At 46.4% G+C, this 14,053-nt stretch overlaps 1 protein-coding gene across 2 annotated transcripts in view; it reads right to left on the bottom strand.

The window, feature by feature from the left end:
* TNK2 (tyrosine kinase non receptor 2) overlaps nt 1-11,752 on the bottom strand; it is a 46,412-nt gene extending 34,660 nt beyond the window's left edge. The window contains exon 1 of one of the 2 annotated variants that reach the window (XM_044252110.1): nt 11,238-11,752. The gene's annotated coding sequence lies outside the window, so the exon portion shown is untranslated. The remainder of the gene's footprint in view (nt 1-11,237) is intronic. The other variant, XM_044252111.1, reaches the window with a different exon arrangement.
* Between the last annotated feature and the right edge of the window lie 2,301 nt (nt 11,753-14,053).

Here is a 14,053-nt window from a genome sequence, read left to right as displayed (position 1 = left end):
GTCCTATCATTAAAAATATACTGAATGGAGGCGCCTGGGTGGCTCAATCATTAAGTGTCTGCCTTTGGCTCAGGTCATGATCCTAGGGTCCTGGGATTGAGCCCCGTATTGGACTCCCAACTTGGCCCCTCTCCTGCTTTCGCTGCTTGTGTTTCCTCTCTTGCTGTGTCTCTCTCTGTCAAATAAATAAACAAAATCTTAAAAAATATATATGTATATTTATATATATTGAATGAATTCAGGGATTCTGTGAGGAAGTTTAAGGAGAGGATAGAGGCTTCAGAAAAAGACAGGAGATTGCATACCCACACATAGTTCCACTCCTTCCCGAAGCCCCACCAAAACTACAATTTTAAGAAGAGAAAATAAAAACTTTAAGAGAAATTTGTTGAACAGCAGAAGTCCCTAAGGATGGGAAGGACAGCAGAAGAAAGAACCACAACAAAATTTTGGAAGCTGGAAAGCAGCTGGGCCAGTGACAAGTGGGAGCCAAGCTGAGAAAAGTCACAACCCCCAAGGTGAGAAGCATCTAACTGACCCCACCGAAACCTCAAACAGCTTGGGAAATGGAAGTCTCAAAAACCTCTCCAAGAGGAAGAGGTGGCAGAGGGTAAAGTGCTAAAAATATAGAGTATTATTTAAAAGCTATTTAAGAAGCAGTAAGACCTCCCCACCCCCACCCCGTACAAAGCCACTGGGTTACTATCCTTCTACCATCCTGCAAAAGGCAGGGATTCCCCTAGAGGGGATAAATGGAACATCCCTTCAGGCACAGAGGGCCTGACTGGAGAATGGGGGAGGGGAGGAAGGGGCAGGAGGGAGGGGTGTGTGTATGTGTGTGTGCACGCGAGCCATGCGCACTACATCAAAAATAAGGAAAGCATACATAGATGTTGAGATCCCAGTCCCCTTCTTTACTTCTTCCTTGAACATGGAGCTTGGCTTCCACCTCTTGGCAGGAGACAAGAGTGTCTTTTCTGGATAGTGGCTGGGTGGTTCAATTACTAAGCGGCTGCCTTCAGCTCAGGTCATGATCCCAGAGTCCTGGGATCAAGCCCCGCATGGAGCTCCCTGCTTGGTGGGAAGCCTGCTTCTCCCTCTCCCACTCCCCCTGCTTGTGTTCCCTCTCTCACTGTGTTTCTCTCTGTCAAATAAATACATATTTTTTTTAAATTTATTAAAAAAACAAAAAGAGTGTCTTTTCTGGTGACTCTGACCAGGTCAAGAAATACATAAAGATACAAACACCAGTTCTCAACAAATGGCCCATCCAGGTCACCACACAAAGGAGCTCCATCAGCAAGCCCATCCAGTGCTGTAGCTTCCCCCCCTCAGCTGAGAGCAGACAACACAAAATCACCAGACACCCAAGGCAAGCCTCTAACACGGAGGAGAGAGAGCAAAATACATAGGAAAAGACAACCAAGAGGAAACAAACTATGCAGGAGAAGAAAATTTCAGACAAAAAAACGCTCATTAATATATATTCAGAGAGACAAAATATTGTCTTTCTGGATATTATTGGGGGGGGATTACAAACAGTAGGTGACATACAAAATTCAACAGATGCTTCCCCACTCCAACCAGCAGAGTTTGGCCCACAGCAGGTGCTCACTCATAGTATCTACTGAATGGATAAATGAAGTAGTGATTCTCAAACTTTAATGCACACAGTTCACCCAGGACCTTGTTAAAATGCAGATTCAGATTCCATGGATATGAGATAGGCCCCAAGATTCTCCATTTCTAACAAGTTCCCAAATGACATATGGTTTGGTCCAGCAGACCACACTCTGGGAAGCAAGGGTCTTCTGGAGCTGTTCTTTGCACTGGCTAGGCATTAAAATTACTTGGAGCTAGCAGAGTGTCCACGTGGCAGCCCCACCCATTGAGACTCTAATCAGCTTAGTCTAGATGAGACTGAGACATAGCTTAAAGCCTCTCCAGATGAATCCAGACCAGAGTTGAGAACCAATGCTCCACAGAAAGCCTGTAATTGTGTCAATCATTTGACCTGGCCAGAACTGTCCTGTTCTCCCCCACTGTTGACACTGACCACTCTTTCTGAAGGCCCTTCTCACCGTGGCCATAAGCATCAGTTTACGGGATGACTTACTACACCAATGATGCTTCTCAATTCTGTGTAAGTCCTGTTAATGTTAGTGGATGGAGAAATCATTCTACTGAATTCCCAAGATATTCATTCTGAGAATGTTGTCCTTATTAGATTCTCACACTTACCCTAACCTTCCTAATTTCTTTGTTACTTTGGACCTTAAAACTTTCAGGTTAAGCCCTTTTAGGGAGGAGTTTTTTATTTGTTTTAGGGAAATGTGGATATTTTCCTAACCAAAAATCCTAATCCAGTTTCCCAATGTTCCTATTACTAAAGTAGAATTTAGTAGTTTTGTATCCATCTCATCCATGCCAAACATGGGATAAAATAATATCAACAGACATTTACTGCTATCAAAATTGCTAAAATTACAATAGAAAGAATGGAGGACAAGTTCAGGTCTTTCACAATAAAGAGCAAAAGACATAAAGATGGCAAAAAGGAGAGAAAGAAATAAAACCAGATGATCGGTACAAAAAGGTCCAATATCTAAACAAAAGGAGTTCAGAGGAGAGAGGGGAGGGAGGGAAATAACCAAAATAATACAAGAAAACTTCCTAGACCTGAAGTACAAGCTTCCAAATCAAAAGGGTTCACTGAGCATACAGCACAAGATGAAAACAGACCCACAATGAGCTACATAATTAGGAAATCATTAGGAAACAGAATACTGAAGATAAAGATAAGATCTTACATACTTCTGGGCAAGGGAAAGGGTCCCACATAGGTCCCACACAGGATGTGGAGTGACTTTAGACTTCAGTGTTAACTCTAGAACCTAAATGCAATATCCGCAAGATGCCAAAGGAAGGCAATTTCCAACCTAGACCTTTACATTCACTTGACTGAGTTTCTATTATTGTGTCTTCTTGTGTCTTCTAGTTCACCAAGTTTTTCTTCTGCAGTGTCTAATCTGTCTTTAATTCCATTCAGTTTATTTTTTCATCTCATGCAATGTAGTTATTTATGTATTTATTTGAGAGAGAGAGAGGGAGAGCACAAAGGGAGAATAAAGGGGAGAAGCAGACTACCTGCTGAGCAGATAGCCTGACATGAGGCTCAATTCCAGGACCTGAGCTGAAGGCAGATGCTTAACTGACTGAGCCACCCAGAAGCCCCTCATACAATGTAGTTTTTATTCTAGAAGTTCAATTATAATCTCTCTAAAAATACATTTTTTAGGAGTACCTGGGTAGCTCAGTCAGTTAAGCATCTCAAGGTTGTGAGGTAAAGCCCCATACTGGGCACAGAGCTCACTTTAAAAAAAAAAAAAAAGATGACAGATTTCCTATAGAAATGGAAATGAGAAGACAGTGCCAAAATATTATTTAAGTACTGAAAGAATAAACTAATGACCTAGAATTCTAGTCCAATGGAAATCTTTTTTAAGACTAGTGATGCCTGGGTGGCTCTGTTGGTTAGGCATCTACCTTAGCTTGGGTCATTATCCCAGGGCCCTGGGATCAAGCCCCACATTGGGGTCTGCTCACCAGGGAGTCTGCATCTCCCACTGCCCTTCACCCTGCTCATATTCTCTCTCTCTCTCAAATAAATAAAATCTTTAAAAAGAAAAAATAGGGCACCTGGGTGGCTCAGTGGGTTGAGCGTCTGCCTTTGGCTCAGGTTATGATCTCAGGGTCCTGGGATCGAGTCCCGCACCGGGCTCTCTGCTTGGTGGGAAGCCTGCTTCCTCCTCTCTCTCTCTGCCTGCCTCTCTGCCTACTTGTGATTTCTCTCTGTCAAATAGATAAATAAAATCTTAAAAAAAAAAAAAAAAGATTCAATTTCCATTATCAAAAAAATAAAAGAAAGAAAAAGTAAAAATAAAGACTAAACAAACTTTTTAAACCTACAAAAGTTGAAAGAATTTATCACCAGCAGACCTGCATTGCTATAAAAGAAGTCCTTCAGATAGAAGGAAAATAATACCAAATAGAAATATGGATCTACGCAAAGAAATGAAGCACAAAGAGGGGCACCTGGATGGCTCAGTCAGATGAGCATCTAACTCTTAGTTTCTACTCAGGTCATGATCTGCAGGTTGTGAGATCAAGTCCCTGGTCAGGCTCTACACTCAACACACAGTCTGCTTCAGATTCTTTCCTTCTCCCTCACCCTGCCCACTCCATGCCTCCTCTTGCTCATGGTTTCTCTCTCTCTCAAATAAGTAAATAAATAAAATCTTAAAAAAGAATAGGGGGCACCTGGGTGGCTCAGTTGGTTAAGCATCTCCCTTTGGCTCAGATCATGATCTCAGGGTCCTGGGATCAAGTATCACATCAGGCTGTGCTCAGCAGGTAGTCTGTTTCTCCCTTTCTCTCTGCCCCTCCTCCCCCTGCCCTTGTGTACTCTGTCTCTCTCCCAAGTAAGAAAAATCTTAAAAAAAAAAAAAAAAAAAAGAGAGAGAGAGGGGCCCCTGTGTGGCTCAATCAGTTAAGCACCTGCCTTCAGCTCAGGTCATGATCTCAGGGCCTTGGGATTGAGCCCCACAACTAGCTCCCTGATCAGCGGGGAGCCTGCTTCTCCCTCTCCCTCTGCTCCTCCCCACCCTGCTTGTTTGCTCTCTCTCTGAAATAAATAATTAATAAATAAATCTTGAAGAAAGGAAGAAAGGAAGGAAAAGAAAAAAGAAAAGAAGTGAAGTGAAGCACTAGAAATAGCAACTACATGGGTAAATAGTTTAGATGTTTTTATGATTTAGATTACTTTAAAAGACACATGGACTGTTTAAACAAAAATAAGATGAGTATAGTGTGTATTTACAACGTGTATAAGAGTAATTTTGACAACAGCATAAACGGAAAGAAATAAAAATTTTATACTATTATCTATTTATACTATTACTAATAAAAATATGGGTATTTATACTTGAAGGCAGACTGTAAGTTAAAGATGTATATTATGATTCCCATAGACAGTACAAGAAAACTGTCCTTATAAACATAAAAGCACTCTTAATTATAGGAAACTAACAGAGGGTTGCTGGGGTGGGTGGGGAGAGGGATGGAGTAACTGCGTGATGGGCATTAAAGAGGGGACATGATTTAATGAGCACTGGGTATTACATGCAACTGAAGAATTACTGAACTTTACATTTGAAACTAATGATACACTATATTTTAACTAACTGAATTTAAGTAAAAAAAAAAAAAAAGATGCAAAATTCTTTTTTTTTTTAAGATTTTATTTATTTATTTGTCAGACAGAGTACAAGCAGGGGGATGGCAGGCAGAGGGAAAAGAAGGCTCTCTGCTAAGCAGAGAGCCCAATGCAGGACTTGGTCCCATGACTCTGGGACCATGACCTGAGCCAAAGGCAGATAGATGCTTAACCAACTGAGCCACACAGACATCCCTAGATGCAAAATTCTTTTTTTTTTTTTAACTTTTTGTGTATTTTTTTTTAAGAGATTTTATTTATTTGAGAGAGAAAGTAAGAATGGGAAAGAGAGAGCACGAGAGGGAAGAGGTCACAGGGACAAGCAGACTTCCTGCTCAGCAGAGAGCCCGATGTGGGACTCAATCCCGGGAGTCCGGGATCATGACCTGAGTGGAAGACAGTTGCTTAACCAACTGAGACACACAGGTGCCCCTAGATGCAAAATTCTTAACAAATTCTTTAGCAAATAGAATCCAACAATACATTTAAAGACTAATACACCATGAGTTCCACCTGAGTGGAAGACAGTTGCTTAACCAACTGAGCCACACAGGTGCCCCAGATGCAAAATTCTTAACAAATTCTTTAGCAAATAGAATCCAACAATACATTTAAAGACTAATACACCGGGCGCCTGGGTGGCTCAGTGGGTTAAGCCGCTGCCTTCGGCTCAGGTCATGATCTCAGGGTCCTGGGATCGAGTCCCGCATCGGGCTCTCTGCTCAGCGGGGAGCCTGCTTCCCTTCCTCTCTCTCTGCCTGCCTCTCTGCCTGCTTGTGATCTCTCTCTGTCAAATAAATAAATAAAATCTTAAAAAAAAAAAAAAAAAAAGACTAATACACCAAGTGGAGTTTGTCCTAGGAATGCAAAGTTGGTTTGAAACATTTGAAAATCAGTTTTAACAAATCAGTTAATTCAACATATTAACAAACCAAAAAAAAAAAAAAAAATCCTACAGTCACAGGAAAAAAACATTTGACAAAAGCAAAACAGGAATAGAGGGAGCTTCTTCAACCCGATAAAGATCATATATGAAAAACCTACAACTAACATCAGGCATAATGGTGAAACACTGAATGTCTTCCCCTGAAAATCAGGAACAAGTAATCTCATCTTCTATTCAACCTTATCCCAGAGGATATAGCCAGTGCAATCAGACAAGAAAAAGAAGTAATTATCAGGCATAAGGAATAGAAAGGAAGAAGTAAAACTGTCTTTATTAGCAAATGACATGGCAGTCTATGTATAAAATCCAATGGAAGCTACAAAAAAGTAACTAGAATACATTTAATAGGTGGTAGGATGCAAGGTCAATATATAAAAATCAGTTGTGTTTATATATATACTAACAACAAACAATAGGAAATTGAAATTTAAAAATACCATTTTATAGCAGCATTACTGACAACAGCCAAAAAGTGAAAGCAACCACCAGTAAATGAATAGAGAAACAAAATGTGGTATATTCTCACCATGGATTATTATTCAGCCTTAAAAGAGAAGGAAATTCTAACACATGGTACAACATGGATGAACCCTGAATACACTGTGTCTGGTAAGTGAAAAGAGCCAGTCACCAAAGGACAAATACTGTGTGATTCTATTCCTATGAGGTAATTTAGAATAGTCAAATTCACAAAGACAAAGTAGAACATGGTTCCAAGGGCTGGGGCAGAGGGGGAATGGAGAGCTATCGTTTAATAGGCACAGACTTGGGGCGCCTGGGTGGCTCAGTGGGTTAAGCCTCTGCCTTCGGCTCCGGTCATGATCTCAGGGTCCTGGGATCGAGCCCCACATCAGGGTCTCTGCTCAGTTGAGAGCCTGCTTCCCTCTCTCTCTCTGCCTGTCTCTGTGCCTACTTGTGATCTTTCTGTCAAATAAATAAATAAAATCTTAAAAAAAAAAAAAGGCACAGACTTTCAATTTTGCAAGATGAAAAGTTCTGGAGATAGATGGTGGTGATAGTTGCACAGCAATGGGAATGTACCTAACACTACGGAACTATACCCTGAAAGACACTTAAAATGGTAAATTTTACTACAGTTAAGATAAATAAAAAAGCCAAATACCATGTAAAAAATACCATTTACAATAACATAAAAAATACATAATACTTAAGTATATCTGACAAAAGATGTGAAAGAGCTGTATAAACTACAAAACATTGGTGAAAATCTTAAAAATCCAATACAGACATACACATTGTTTATTGGTGAGAAGGTTCAACATTGATAAAGATAATGGATACCTCCCCAAATTCATCTATACATTCAACACAATCCCAATCAAAATCCCAGTGGACTTTCTGGTAGAAATTAACAAATGGATTCTAAAATGTATAGGAAAGTGCAAAGAATGTGGAATAACTAAAACAATTTTGAAAAGGAAGAACAAAATTCAAGATCTTACCCTGATTTCAAGATTTTCCATAATCTAGTGATCAAGATAGTGTGGTACTAGGATAAAGACAAACAAATTGATCAATGGAACAAAAAGAGAGTCCAGAATTACATCTACCCATATACAGACATTGATATTTGACAAAGGTGCAAAGGCAATTCCACGGAAAGACAAGTCTTTTCAACAAACGGTGGTGGAATAGCTGGATCTCCACAAGCAAAAAGTTGAACTTCAATTCCTACCTTGCACCACATTCAAGAATTAACTCCAAATGGATCACAGACCTAAATGCAAAACCGTAACTATAAATCTTCTAGAAGGGGGCACCAGGCTGGCTCAACCAGTAGTGTGACTCTCGATCTTGGGACTGTGAGTTCAAGCCCCCAACACTGGGTGTAGAGATTACTTAAAAACAAAAATCTTTATAAAAATAATAATAAATAAAACTTCTAGAGGAAAAATAGGAGAAAACCATTGTGCTTGGGTTAGGCAAAGATTTCTTGGACATGACACCAAAAGCAAAACCATAAAAGAACAAATTGTTAAAATTTTTTTTAAAAAATTGTTAAACTGGAGTTCATTAAAATTGAAAACCTCCACTTGTCAAAAGACACTGTTAACAGAATTAAAATGCAAGCCAAAGACTGGAAGGAAATATTTGCAAATCAAACAGAGACAATCCCAACATATTCAACAAAGAGTTTGTATGCAGAATATATAAAGAACACACAAAATTGAATATGAAAAAAACCCACAACTGAAAAATGGGTAAACTATTTGTTTTTTTTGTTTGTTTTTAAAAGATTATTTATTTATTTGACACAGAGAGAGCACGTGCACACGCACAAGTGGGGGAACGGGCAGAGGGAGAAGGACAAGCAGCCTTCCCGCTGAGCTGGGAGCCCGATGTCAGCTTGAACCCAGGACTCTGGGATCATGATCCAAGCTGAAGGGAGATGCTTAACAACCGAGCCACCCAGGCGCCCCTGGGTAAACGATCCGAACAGACTCATCACCAGATATACAAATGGCTATCTAGCACATGAAAAGATGCTCAGTAATACAAGCCACTGGGGAAATGTACATTAAAATCACAATGAGATAATCACTACAGACCTATTAGAATATCTAACATTAAAAAGACTGATCACACCAAGTGTTGACAAAAAAGTGGACAAACTAGAACTTTCATCCTCAGTTGGCAGGTATGTAAAATAGTACAGCCACTTTGGAAAACAGTCTGGCAATTTCTTTAAAAGTTAGATGCATCCCTATCGTATGACACACAATTCCAATCCTAAGGATTCACCAAAGAGAGATTAAAAAAAGAGATCTCCACAGAAAAACTAATACATATGTTCACAGTTTTATTTGTAATAAACAAAAACTAAAAAGAACCCATTAACAGGAGGATGGATAGACTGTGGTTTATACATATAATGGGATGCTACTCAGCAATCAAAAAGAATGAGTTACTGAAATACACAACATGAATGAGACTCAAAATAATTATGCTTAGTGGAAAAAAGCCAAGCAAAAAAAGAGAACATACTGTCTGATTCCATTGACATAAAATTTCAGGTAATGCAGACTAATACAGACAGACAGAAAGCAGACTGGTCTATTGCCTGGGGAAAAGGGAGAGCAAAGGAAGGGCAGGATGAAGGAATCGGGGAGGGGCAAAAAAACTTTTGGAAGTTTGGGAATAATGGTATGTTCATTGTCTTGATTGTGGTTTTGGCTTCCCAGATATACACATATATTAAAACTTATTGTTTTAAATATGTTCCATTCACTGTATATCATTATACCTCAATAAAGCTGTCATTAAAAAATGAAAAGAATAAACACTTCATTTTTCAGACTGAAGCCCAGGGCAGGGGCTAATCTTGGACTTAGGAACCGGAGGACAAGATCTAGGAGCATGATACCTCCTCTCCAACCTCTGCCAGGAGGAGCCAGGGTCCCTGAGAAAACGGGAACCAGGCTGCCAGAGAGGCGTCTGAGCCCTCTACACTCAGGACAGAGTGTCCTGCATGGAAACTGGAGCCCAGAGACATTATCTTGCCCCGGGAGGTTACACAGCTAGTAGGTGGCCTAAACCTGGGTCTGTAAAGTGCTTCTCCTCATCTACCGCAAACTCAAAAAAGCTGATCTGAAATACAATGAAGATAAATGCTTGTGTGTCTTGTGTTTAGAATAGACAAGTCTCCCGGCTGAAGCCAGAGAGCCAGAACCAGTTTGGCCATCCCAGAAGAGCCAGGCACCATGGACACAGCAGCTGAACTTCCAGTGCAAGAGTGTTTGGGGGTGGCGGGGTGACAGGCAGGCGTGGGACGAAGCCGACAGTCGGTCTGGGCTTTGCGTGAGGAGCAGACTAACCGGCTCCTCCAGCACGGTTCCAGCAGCCACCTGCAGAAGGCTTTGCTGGGCCCTCTGCCCCAACAAGAAAGCACTACCTCCACCCACACAGGCTCAGACAAGGGTCTGGGGGGGGCCATCTTATTCCAAAACCACACTTTTGGTTGGGTCAAAGAAGGGACCCAGCTGAGGCCAGCAGCAATCCGGCACCCACCCTGACCCAAGGGCTAGAGAAAGAAGCAGGAATTCACATGGTACCAGGTAAGAGGCGAACAACCCTAGGAAGATGAGGTCCATAAACCGGCCAACCAAGCCCCTCTGGGCCAGGAATCAGTAGGTCTGGCATCCAGACCATGGGGGACCACAAGAAGCCAAATTTAGTCCCCATCCCTGCAAGCCCCACTTCTAGGATGGGCTAGGAGCTGGCCCGGGCTGGTACAGAATCCAGGATGCCGCAGCTGCCCCTCTGTCCACCTCCATGGGGTGAGGCTGAGCTCTGGGCCCCAGATGATGCCCAGAGTCCAGCAGAACGGACATCCCCTCCTCAACCACCCCACCTGAGAGCCCACACTCCGTATGAGGCCTCACCCGCAGTTCTCTGCCCTTCTGTCCCTGTTCATCCTTGGCCCTGGGCCCTGGGATATTAATCAGCTGTGACTAGAAGGTGTGATGGGAGCAGGTCAGGTTCACGCTCAAGTCACGAGCGTCCACACTCACATCTCAGATCACGTGGCAAAGAGGTTCCTAGATAAGATCCTGTTAATGCAATGCTGCCCCTTCCCTTTTATGGACTGTGTCTGGAGGACCTGAGGAAACCTGTGTTGACTGCACCATCTTGGCGCTGGCACCGAGGCACCCCATCAACAGGGGTAGACAGCTGGAGGGGTGACCACCTAGGCCTCTGCAACCTCAGCCTGGGGCTACCCCTCTCTGCCTTCTGCCCAGGCCTGGCAGCCGCCCAGACACCCTCATCTCCAGTCTAGACTGGAAGGAAATGCCCCATCACTCCAGTTGGCATTTTTAGTGGTTGGGGAAGGGATCCGGTCTTGCTATTCAAAAATTGCACTGCTTCCTTCCTCCCAGGTTTAAACACAGGAGGGGGGACGCGAGCAGTCTGGAGACCACCCTCTCCTGAAATAACTGCAGCCCCCTGCTTCAAAACACACCAACTCCCGCTGCGAAGAGAATTCGGTTTCCTTACCTGCTGCCTTCTGCTGCCTCCCCGCAGACACAGTTTCGATGAGGTCCAGGCTGAGGTGGCAGAAGATCCAGTAGGACACACTGCCTGCTCTCGCGCAGTGGGTTCCAACGCTCCGACGCTCCGATCCCCAAACCCCTACATTTTGAGCGCCGCTAGACCCCGGAGCGATCCCGGTGCGGGGCAGCCGGCCTGCAGTTTACCACCTCCTCCTCCGCCGGCGCCTCCGGATCCTGGGCCCCTCAGGGGGCCCCTCTCCCTCCCGCGACCCCTTCTCGTCCAGATATGTCTCCTGGACAGCCCGCACCACCTGTCCTTCCTGCACCCCAGGAAGCCAATTTGCTTCCTGCACCCCCAGGCGCCCTTCCCCCTCAGGCCCCTGGGGCCCCACAAGCCGGGCCCTCCCCACTAGCTCGAGTCTCTCCCGGCGCGCTGGGGCCGCTCCCAAGACCACCGCCTCCCGCCTGAGGTGCCCGCAGCTCTCCCAGTACCGCCCCCCCTGCTCCCCGGAACTTTCGAGCCCCTCCCCGCGCTCCCAGGAGCGGTCCCCGAACTCGGAGAGCGGCTCCGGCTGCTGCAGCAGCCTGCGTGGGCTCCCCTCCCCCTGCTCCTGCACCCCGGCGCGGGCCTCCCCACGCTCCTGCACTGCGGGGCTGCCTCCCCCTTTTTCCTGGTGCTGCTTGCGGGGCCCCAGCCCCTCCTCCTGCACTACAGGCCAGCCCGCCGAGCCCGTCCACCGCGGCGGGCGCCTCCAGTCCGCGCCGTCCGACAGACCCCACACCACCCCCAGACTGGGCTCCCGGCCACCGCCGCCCCGTTCCTGCACCCCCGGGCCCACCCCGCCCTCCTCCTGCACGGCCGGACCCACGCCCCCCTGCTCCTCCACGCCGAGCTTCAGCCCGCGGAGCAGCTGCGGGCCCCAGCTGAGAACCCCGACTCGCTGTGGCTGCTGCTCCGGCAGCGCCGGGCTGAGCCCACCGCGCTCTTCCTGCGCTCCCCGCCCGACGCCCCCCGCCCGCACTGCCCAGCGCACTCGCCTGCCCCCAAGAGGCCGCGCGGTCCCACCCCTCCAGATGGTGCTGCCCTCGGCGCGCGCTCACACCGCCCCCCGCCCGGCTCCTTCCGCCCCGTACCCCTGGGGAGGGGGCTGCGCGTTGGCGCCCCCTCGGGTTCCGCGACCACCCCCACGTCCCAGGCCTGCCTCCTAGCCCTAGCCTCCCTGCGTGGACGTCAGCCCGCCGGGCGCCGCGCCCAGCGCCGGCCCCCGCAGGTGCTGCGGCCCCGCGCGCCGGCCCGCGAGCCAGGAGCGCCCGCCCTCCCGCCTGAGTTCCTGGAGCCCGCCTGCGCGTGCGCCGCCCCAGGAGGGCGGGGTCCGGAGGGGTTGGCCCGCCCCCTTAAGGGGGCCAGGTCTCGCTTGCTCCTCCCCTCTTTCCTTTCTTCAGTCCCACCACCAATCCCTCTTCTTCTCGCGGCAGAAATCTCCCCGCCCCAGATCCACCTTGCGCCTTCTTAAGTGCCTATAGGCAGAGGTGAATACGAAGGTAGGGAGTTCACCCTGAGACTTTGCAGTCAACCAGACCCAGTGGAGGAGCACTGAAACAGGAGTCTCGAATTCTCAATAGCAGCAATTCAGCTGCTGCCGACTTACCTTGTGAACAGTGTGAAAAGTCATTTCCATCTGGTCTCAGTTGCTTTGTTTCTAAAATGGGGAGGCTGGATTGGGAAGTTTCCAAAGCCACAGTCCCGTGAATGTTTGCAGAGCGGGACTCATCTCTCAGCAGGAGCCCAAAGGCCTGGGAACCTGGGACACCCCTATCCTTTCCCTGGGGCCATGGGAGGACATTTCAACAAGGGAGAGGTGGTTTCAGGCCTGTGACGCTTCCTTTCCTGGCAAAGGGGCCTTCCTCCCTCCTGCCCCGCTCCCTCTTGGATGTTCTCCTCCCTGCAGCCACAAAGAAGGAGAAAATTCAGAGCTCCTCCTCCCAGGGTAGTGCAGCCCTCAGACCCAGATCCTAGCTAGCTGATGGCAGCCTTGAGCCATGGTGCCTAGAACCCAAAAGCTTAAGGCCATTTGGCACTGTTACTGACTACCTCATCTATAAAATGGGTACAATAATAAAACAAGTCCAAAGAGAACTGTCCCAAGGATCAGACATCAACAAGCAGTGTAAGGATGGCTCTTTCAGCACCCCTATTGTCGAGCATTGGGCCCCAGGGCCCTGGCCAGAGGGCAGGAGGGCAATGAAAAAGGGATGGGTTCCAGACACATATGGGGGACTGGATGGGGTGGATTTGCATCATGGTATCTTGCCCTCTGAGGTAGGCAGGGCAACTTTCCACTAAATGATTTTTTTTTAAAGATTTATTTATTTTTGAGAGAGTGAGAAAGAGGGCAGAGCATAAGCAGGGAGAGGGGCTGAGGGAGAGGGAGAGAATCTCAAGCTGCCTCCTGGTAAGCACAGAGCCCAGTGCAAGGTTTGATCCCACGCTGAGATCATGACCTGAGCCGAAATCAAGAGTCAAGAGTCAAGAGTCAGATGCTTCATCAAGTCACCAGGTGCCCCTCCACTAAATCATTTGATAATGTTGTGGAGCAGCTTGCCTTAATCAGGAAGCCAGAGCCACCAAGCAGAGGGTGAATACACCCTACCTGGTCCAAGAGAGAGTCTAGGGCAGGCAGGACTGACCCTATTGCCTGATCTCAGGGGGAAAAGCCAGAGAGGAAGGAATCTGAAAGGCGTCCTCTCCCAGATTCCTTCACACTACCTAAGTAACGACCCTTGCTAAGGTTTAGGGAAGCTTCCTGTGGGTAAGGCCCT

This window comes from Neovison vison, chromosome 6, assembly GCF_020171115.1.
Source record: "Neovison vison isolate M4711 chromosome 6, ASM_NN_V1, whole genome shotgun sequence".
In the NCBI taxonomy this organism is placed as follows: Eukaryota; Metazoa; Chordata; class Mammalia; order Carnivora; family Mustelidae; genus Neogale; species Neogale vison.
Note: the sequence above shows the minus strand (reverse complement) of the source record. Positions and strands in the feature narration are given on the sequence as shown.